Source organism: Papaver somniferum, chromosome 2, assembly GCF_003573695.1.
Source record: "Papaver somniferum cultivar HN1 chromosome 2, ASM357369v1, whole genome shotgun sequence".
Classification (NCBI taxonomy): domain Eukaryota; kingdom Viridiplantae; phylum Streptophyta; class Magnoliopsida; order Ranunculales; family Papaveraceae; genus Papaver; species Papaver somniferum.
This window is the reverse complement of record NC_039359.1, coordinates 4,664,682-4,674,515: the sequence shown is the minus strand read 5'-3', so window position 1 is coordinate 4,674,515 and position 9,834 is coordinate 4,664,682. Positions and strand designations below refer to the sequence as shown.

The window sequence follows — 9,834 nt, the reverse complement described above, 5'->3', positions numbered from 1 at the left end:
ATTTATAATATAGAACCTCATCAACGGGTCAAACAATGCACTTTTAACTCCAATTTACACCTGCATAGTTTTTTTAGTTCTAGAGTTAATGTCCTAAAGCCTAATTTAGATTGTTAGAATCTTACAGTTGTATCACGCAACTTGGGTGATGATTGTTTTCTCCCAAGAGTTAACTACAAACAACAATATAACTAAATCACATCGGCGCATGAGCATGGATTGTCTGCAATACAATTTTATGTACCAATCAATGAGAAAAATCTGAGAGTGAATCTTTCATTACCATAACCAATCGATCAAGTGCACGACTTCAAACTTCAATAGTGCATCATCTTGTATTCATCATTTACTTGCATTTCGTTTAATGAAATGAAATCAATTAAGGTGACTGACACAATTATCTAATCTTGGATGGCGTATAAATATAAAACACACATCAGTCATCCATCCTGTCTATAGGAAAAAACTAACAACCTTGCTATTTGGCTAAGCCATTTTGGCTATTCCATCTAAACTTGGTATAAGAAAACGATAAACACTCACCACTCTCGAAAAATAAGCCATGCAAAAAAAGTTTTGGTGGCGCCCATAATTCCTATATGTACAAATAGACTCAGTCACTCAGAGCATACCCGGAAGGGACTCAAACCAACAATGAGAATAATAAATAATAAATTTGCTGCTAATTAAGAAATAAGGATAGGCTATCGATGCTCCACGAGAGAAAAAAAACTTTATAAATTTTACTGATAATTTAACCTGTGATCATTAAACGTTATAAACAGAGACTTACGAATATAACACAAAATCGTAAAAGCCTGTAGGGATACGATTAAGTCAAACAAAAAATCAGAAAATTTAATGTAAGCACCGGTACAACAAGAAATGTAAAACTAGCATATTCATCTTTCAATCCATCAAAAACAAACAAAATAATCACGACTAATAAAAAAAATGAGGAATTAATTCAAATAGAGAAAAGTTTTTTACCCGAGATGTTATATTCAAAGCAAAGAAGTAGCGCCACTCAACCACACTTTTCATAATACCTGCAAAACAGAAGACAATCACACATCAGACGAATCATCCACAAAACCGAAACCCTAAAAAAAAAACGAATAGAAAAAAAATTCATCACTATCAGAACAAAAAATTCGAATCGATTAGGTTTTGCTTGCGCTCTTATATACATGGAGATAACGATAATTTTGGAATTAACGTTATATTTACCAATAAAAAGCTAAAATGGTTATTATGTCTCCCTATTATTAAGAAAATATTCTTGATTAGAAGTATTAATTCCATTTTTAATCTTTGGAATTTATTGTTTTTGAAATAATATAATTCAATTTATATTTTATATATATTTGGATAGCCACGTAATAATCTGTCAAAAATATTAGGCATTCGGTATCTTGCACGTCTTGATATAGATCTTATTCTATTTTGCTATTTTTCTTTAATAGAAGGAATAATTTCTTAATGGATGGAGTAATATTGAAATTCATTCATTATGTTTATTGCACTTTTCATCTAATGTTCTTTATTTTCTCGTTCTCGTAATTTGTTTAACGTCATGTATTATTCAATCTATATTAACATTTTATCTTTGGACTATCATGCAGGATAAACAATTTATTTTTTTAAGAAAGAGGAAAAGTGTTTCCATTTACAGGTTAATATTTGGAACTCTACGCCTTAAATCTGATCAATTCCTAGTTAGGAATTGTAATTAGGCGAGTTTTATTGTTATAAAAAGTGTAAATGGACATTAGACATTGTATTTTTTTATATATAATTTTATGATTGATTTAGTTTTATGATAAAATCACGATGAATATTGCATATTTAATTTTATTATGGTTTTGTAAGTATTTTTTTTTTGGTAATGTTATGTTTTCTGTATTAGTTTTGGTGATGTTTTTAAGATTTTACAAGATTTAATAATTTTAGGTAACTATATTCTCGAATGTGATTGGCCGGATGATATATTGTGGGTCCCAAAGATTGTCTTGAATTTCTATTGGCCAAAATAATAAATGGTGGGGCCAGAATCAACAGAAAGCTCGATTAACCAGGTCGCTCAAAAAAAACTCTCTTTGTATAAAGATAAAGAAAGAAAGAACGTCATGATTATCTCACAAAACGTGCAGTACGCAAAGTTGTTGAAATCGTCAAGGTAAATGACATATATGTCATAATCTTATGTGGCTAGAAAACTATCATCTTGTTATAATAGGTTTTATTGTTTTGTGTTTTTATTTTTAGAATCTGCTGATAAAGCTCAATGAAGAAACGAGAAGTACTGAAATAGATGGCTTTAAGCTCCAGCTCAAATACCGCAGAGCATTAATAGGAATAGCTAGAGTGAGTCAGTTTCCATTTTTATTGTCATTTATATTGTTTGTTCTAGTGATTATTATATCTTAAAGCTTTGCAACTAGAAAACAGATTGAGCTTTTTTTGTGGGGTGTCTTAAGCAACTCTAAAGATGATATTTGCAAAGAGCTTAAAGATTGGATGATGGAGAAGAACATACATCGTATGAACAAAGATAAAATTTTAGCTTCGATTTGGGAGTTGGAACGATCTGAATCGGGATTTGTCTTTAAGGTACCGAAGAAGCCAAAAGAGACGGTTCAACCGGAGAATAACGACTTCCAAGCAATCCAAAGAAAAAAAGAGGAGTACATGATTTTGAACCAGAAAATAGAATGCTTATTTATTGAAATGGATAAGCTCGCAAAACCTTTCAAGGAAGATAAACCAAAATATACGTTCGATGGGTACAGACAGAAAGCTGAAAGTGTTTTGGAACTCTTATTGATCAAGCTGGAAGCATTTGGTGCTTAGGAAGTTTACTGTGTTGCAAGTTCTCTACCTTCTTATTTGATTTTTGCTTATTTGCATGGAGTTCTTGTGATACATTAGCGTTCTCATGGGGCCTCCGTTCTGCCTTGTTATGTTCGTTTTGTCACCCATCACACAGATCTTCTGAGATCTTGATATTAACATTCTTAGTTCTAAACTTTCTTTTTCTTACTTCTTTTCCTATGTTGTTTTATGTAGGTAGATTCATCTATTTTCCAAATGGCCTGGCTGCTGATCCCGGAGAGAGGAGCCATATTTTCAACTTAGATGTTACTAATTTCTCTGAATACTTGCAAGATGTTTTGTTGGGATAATGTTTATTTATAATTTAGTATGGCTTTTGGATCGGCCAACTTGTGTAGCTTGGCCTAGACTGTGTTATCTGCAGTAACATTACAGATTTGGTTACTGTAGTAATAGTATGAAGACTAAAGACTTGATTGAGACAGGTCCGGGAGCTATGTCTCTGTGATACTTTTTCTACCTTTTAAGTCTTATGAAAGTGGGTGTAGGTGTCTTTTTAAGGTATGTCTTTGTTTTTTTCTTTTTTGCTAAAAAACACACCATGAGATTAACAAAGAAGAGAATTATAATCAATATTCGAGTTCAAAAAAGAGGGATAGGAGACCCAAAGACCCTGACTAAAATTTCTAGCTCTGCTTGATTTGCTAGATGGTTTTTCACACGATTTACAAACACAACTTTAAAGGAGCAAGAACTAGAAATTAAAACCCGGCACTGATTGAGAATGAGAAGATCTTCACTTCCATTCACATAATCCACCAGTTGGAGACTATCACTAACAAAAACAACTTTGGAAAGTTGTATCTCTTCTGCCCAAGAGATCGCCAAAATGAGAGCAGCAGCTTCAGCACCTACTGCATCTGGAATCAAGCCAAAGTCCGAGCGAGAACTCTTTTCCTGAAATATCACACCTGATAACTCCCAAACCCATTTTAAAATCTTTAAAAGAACCATCGGAAAACATAAAATGATTCACAACATCTATCGGGACTTTATAATCTCTGACAAGAGCACCTGGGGGTGCACAGGAACCGTCCCGTCCCATGGAACCGCAGAAACCGTACCGGTATCGTCCCTGAACCGCGGTCAGATGGGACAGGTACAAGTACCAAAACTGGTACCATGCCTAGAGTAGGTACGAGTAACAGTTCTATGCTATTCCCGTCCCGTCTCGTAGTACCGAGGATCTCTATCCTTTGAAATTAGGGTTAAATCCTAGCCGTTGATAGTAGGGGTTATACACTTTCTCTATCGTATTCTCTTCTTCTGGCAAAAGATCTTCGTCGTCTAGCAGTGGTAAAGATCTCTGATGAGTAGATTAAAAAGAACGATAAAGAATCGACTACTAGTACTACTGATCGAAGTAAAGGAAAGAGCAGTGGTTCTCCTTTTCCAAGAACTGCTGGACGGAGATATAAATTTCTTAAGGATGTATTATTGATCCTGAAAGGACGATTAATCAGTATGTTAACGTCAAAATCATCACGATCGTCTCATCAATAGTTATATATTATCCATCTATATATATAGTTTTTTGTTTAAATGTTTGTGTAATAGACTTTATAATTAATTAGAAACATGTATCAGGTTTTATTTATTGTAATAACAATCTTTTTTGGGGGGAAAAGATTAAAAGTTCACTAGAGAGCTTTGCGGTATACTTCCTTTCAGTGTATTATCTTCCGGTTTCTGTAGAAAAGAAACTTAATAGTATTATGCGTAAGTTTCTTTGGGGGGAGAAGAGGGGAATAAGAAGATGAGTTGGGTGTCTTACAAGATGATTTACAAGCCAAGAAAAAATGGAGGACTAGGGATTCGAAGTTTGAGGAAGATTAACAGGTCTTTAATGGAAAAGTGGCATGGAAGATATTGTAGAGAAAAATTAGTTTTATGGAGGAAAATTGTGTGCGAGAAGACAGGCTCAGAAGAGAGGTTTTTAGTTCCCTTGCAGAATAAGGAATCAGTGGGTCGTAGCTCATGGTTTGATATACTTAAGGCATATGGAGATTTCTTTGAGGCTGTCACAATTAGGTTCAAGAATGAGAAGAATACTCGTTTTTGGCATGACTGGTGGAGAGAAAATATGGCGTTAAAAGATAAATACCTAGGATTTATAGGTTATGCAAAACCAAAAACGCTCCAGTGGCTGATATGAAGAATAGGGTTTGGAATTTTGAGTTTGTCAGAGAACTCAATGCTGCTGAAAGTATTGATCTGTTGAAATTAAAGCACGACTTGAGGGATGTTATTTTGCTTCAAGATGAAGAGGATGTGGTCGAAGGAGAGTGCACTGCGAAGGTGTTGTATAACAAGTTGAATGAGGAAGAAGAGGATTGGGAGTTCGAGAAGATCGCGGTGAATAAACATGTTCCTCCAAAGGTGTTGTTTCTTGTTTGGTAGGCTCTGCGTAATTCAATTCCATCCATATGGATTTTACAGAACAGAGGTGTCACGGTGAACTCTTTACTTTGTTTACTTTGCGATAGTCAGGTAGAGACACAGGACCACCTATTCGTACACTGCAACTGGGCGAAAAATCTTTGGGATTTCTTCACAAATTCGTTACAGGTGAAATGGGTTATGAATAATAGTTTGACAGCAACTTTACAGAATTGGCGAATACGGGGAATTTCTAAGAATGCTCAAGTGATTTGGCACCTCATTCCGTTTTCTATTTGCTGGGAGCTTTGGTTGGAAAGAAACAATAGATTTCATGGCAGGAGAGCTAAAACAATCACCGAACTGATAACGGCGGTTCAGCTACATATCTACCTGTGGAGTTCAAATACTGATGCGTTTAGGAACTACTCTATGAGTCAAATCCTTTTTCAATGGGAAGCTGTGATGTCAATGAGATGAGGACTCTTGTTTTTTTTTTTTTTTAGGATTCTGAGAGCTTTGCTCCCTGTATCGTAACTGTATATATCTTTTTTTTTTAATATATATCATTTTTCACTCAAAAATAAATAAATAACAATCTTAATTAATTAATGGTGATTTAGATCGATCCTTTTAATTAACTTTCTTTTTTTTTCTTTTATTATTTAGCACTGTACTTTGTTTAGGTGTAAGATCACATGAAAAGATTTGATCACTGATTGATTGGGATTTAGTACCTGAAAGAGATTTGCGATTAGAAACATAAAATCATAATAATTATACTACGGGTAAAGAACCAATCCCGTCACGTCCCGTACTGCACAAGGTACAGGTACAAGGTACATGTACCGGACATAGAGAGGTACAGGTACTGAGCTAGGCAAAAACCTGTACCGTCCCGTCCCATGTGCATCCCTAAAAGCACCAGAGCAAACAGGAGGGGCAATATATGTGTTAATCATTTTCTTAGTTTCCAAAATGACCTTGTTCAAATCAATAGCGGTCTGTCTAAAACGCACATCACATCTTAACTTCCAAATACACCACATGACAATAGCACCAATACTAGGCCAAGAGACTTTAAAAGGAGAAATACCAAGAGTTGAATCATGCCAAAATAGAAAAAATAAGTCATCAATCCAGTCCAAATCTGTAAGAATCAAGTGCCGTAAAGAAACTCCAAACCAAATATGAGAAGCGACAGAGCATTTCACAAACAAGTGCAATACAATTTCTTCATGGAAATGACAGAGAGGACAAATCACATCCACATACGGGTTATAAAGCTGAAGCATAGAGTTGACAGGAAGCATTTGAGCGAAAATTTTCCACAAGAAGAACTTAATCTTTGGCAGACAATCAATACCCCAAACTCTCCTCCAAAAAGCCGAGTCTTCAGAGGAACTACAATCATTCATATAAATTCTATAGGTTGGCTTAATCGTAAACTTACCATTTCTAGTGTGAGCCCACATTAAAGAGTCACATTGATTAAGATTTAACCTAAAAGATCTAATTCTGATAACATCATCAGGAGAAAATAAGGTAGATAACAGACTGACATGCCAACACTTATTATGATTATCTATAAGATCATTAACAAATATATAATTACTGTGAGAAGAATGAGCAGAAAAAAGAGGATTACTAAACCCTGAAATCCAGTTAGAACTCCATATACGAGTAGAAACCCCATTGTTTATTTTTATCACTGAATTAGCTCTGATAAAGTGTAACCCTTTTACAATACCTTTCCAGATCCATGAGGAAGTATCAGCAGCTTTGTCAATTTCTAATAAGTTTTGGTTAGGAAAATATCTATCCTTTAAAAACGTAGCAAGTAATATGTTCCGATTATTAATAATTCTCCAACCAAGTTTACAGATAAAGACCTTATTAGTGGCATAAGTATTCCTAATACCTAAATCTCCACTCGATATAGCTTTACCAATATCAACCCAAGAACGAAAGTAAGCAGCATGTTTAGGATTATTTTTTTTTGACCACCAGAAGGTTCTTTGAATAACATCAATTTTAGACGTAACTGTTTTCGGCAGAGGAAAGCAAGCCATATGATAAATAGCTAAACTAGACAACACATGTTTAGTAACCACAGTTCTACCAGCAACATTTAAATTGGACTTCTTAGAAGAACTCAATCTAGCATAAAAGTTGTCAATGAGAAAATTAAAGGATTTAGTTTTATCTTTACCTATAAATAATGGGGTACCTAGATATTTTTCAGAGTTACTAAGAAATTTCATTTTAAGGGTTCTAGATAAAAAAAAATTATATGCCTATGATGCATCTTACCACTAGTGATGAAACCCGACTTTTCAAAATTTATCGCATGACCTGAAGCTTTAGCAAAGACATTAATAATCTTGATAAGATTTCTTGCATAAGTAACAGAAGCTTTAGCAAACAACATACAATCATCTGCGAAAAATAAATGCGAAATCGAAAGACTATTCTTCTTGAACTTAAAACCATGAATCAATTTTTCATCTTCAGCTTTTATAAGCAGTTGAGACAGAACTTCCATACAAAGAATAAATATGTAAGGAGAAAGGCAATCACCCTGTCTAATGCCTCTAGTAGGAAAGAAGGTGTCTCCAGGTGAGCCATTAACCAAAACAGAATAATAAACTGTACTAATACATTACAAGACCATTTGACACCAGTCTTCAGAAAAACCAAGCTTCTTAAAAATCGCAAGAATAAAAGGCCATTCCAACCTATCAAAATCCTTAGATAAATCAAGCTTAATAGCAAGATGACCATTTTTTGAATTTTTCTTTTTCTTTCTAAAGGAATGAAGAATTTCATGGGTGATAACAATATTATCATGAATCTGTCTATTGGCAACAAAAGCAGATTGAAAAGGAGAAATCAAAGAGTCTAAAAGAGGTTTCAATCGATTAGTTAGAATTTTAGAAATAATTTTGTAGACTGAATTAGCTAAACTAATAGGTCTGAAGTCATGCGGATAAGAGGCATTTTTAGTTTTAGGAATTAAAGTAATAAAAGTGAAATTACATTGCTTAAGAAGAAATTTATTTTTGAAAGAACTTTGAACATGAGACACAACTTCAGACTAAACAATGTCCCAATTATCCTTGAAGAATCCCGCCGGGAAACCAGCCGGTCCTGGAGAACTCCAAGGAGCAAGATTGTTAACTGTATCCGTGATTTCATAAATCGAAGGGATGGAAGTTAAGGAGGAATTTACTTCATCAGAAATAATAGGACTGACAAACCTTAGAGCTTCTTCAATATCCTTATTCCCAGGGTTGGAAGAAGTATAAATTTTCTTAAATGTTTAGAAATCAAATCAGCAACCTGCTCTCTATTCTCAAGCCAGCTACCTTGATCATCTCTAATGGTGTGAATTGTATTGTACATGTTTATGAGTTTCTCAGTATTATGAAAAAAGTGAGTGTTTCCGTCATACTGAGTAAAGTAGTCGATTCTAGATTTTTGTTTGTAGAAACTATGTTCAATTTCATACCAATAGTCCAACTGTTGAGAGTAATTTAGGATATAACCATCAATTTGAGAAGAATAAGGTAAAGCCTGAAGTTTTTCTAACTTCGAATTTAATCTACCTATAGTAGTTTTAATATGACCAAAGGAATTTATATTCCATTTAATTAAATCAGTCTTCACAATTTTGAGCTTGTTAACCACAACGAAACCAGGAGAACCTTTTACAGTTTTAGACCAAGAAGTATGTAGCACACCTTTGAAGTCAGGATTAAGTTGCCAACATTTAAAGAATTTATATGGAATATTCATATTCTTTTACCAATGAAAACACTTAACCAATATTAGGGCTATGATCAGAGTAGACTCTCCCTAAATTGGCGACTCTACTATGAGGAAGAGTTGTGACCCACTTACCACTCATAAATCCCCTATCTAGCTTTTCAAAAATCAAAAATCAGTAGGATTTTTGAATATTCTATTACACCAAGTGAAAGGATTGCGAAACGAAAACACTTCATTCATATTCATCTTTAAAAGATTTTCTCTAATAAAATTAGGAGGAAAAGATTTATCTGGATTACCACCCTATTTTTCAGAACTATGCAGGATGAAGTTAAAATCTCCAACTAATAACCAAGGATTGTTGTTGTTATCATTCATATTGGTTAGAAAGTCCCATTGATTTTTCATCCCAACTAGGTTTAAAGAACCGTAAATAAAAGAAACCACACAATTTTTGATTGTTGGTGTAATGTCACATAAGATATGGATCATTTTTAAAGACATACCAATAATTTCAATACTTGACTTTTCAAAATGACCAAATGCAAGACCACCAGATTTACCCACAGCAGGAATGATAGACCAAGCATCAAAAGGAAAGTGATGAGTGTATTTACTAACTGTTTCAGCATCTACCATGGTTTATAACAGACAAATACTATCCAGTTTGTATTTCCTAGTTAAGTGCAACAAGTGGCGCCATTTCTTGTCAGAACAACACCCATTCATATTCCAGCACATGAATTTCATGATAATTATTAAAGAAAATTTACAAGGTAAAGAATTTAG

The 9,834-nt window shown here is 34.0% G+C and overlaps 1 long non-coding RNA gene across 1 annotated transcript; it reads left to right on the top strand.

Moving 5' to 3' along the window:
• The first annotated feature begins 2,121 nt into the window (after window positions 1-2,121).
• On the top strand, window positions 2,122-3,395 carry LOC113352926. Its single transcript, XR_003360988.1, has 3 exons — window positions 2,122-2,179; window positions 2,269-2,367; window positions 3,070-3,395. It is a non-coding gene; the product is annotated as an uncharacterized LOC113352926 (long non-coding RNA).
• Window positions 3,396-9,834: the final 6,439 nt, after the last annotated feature.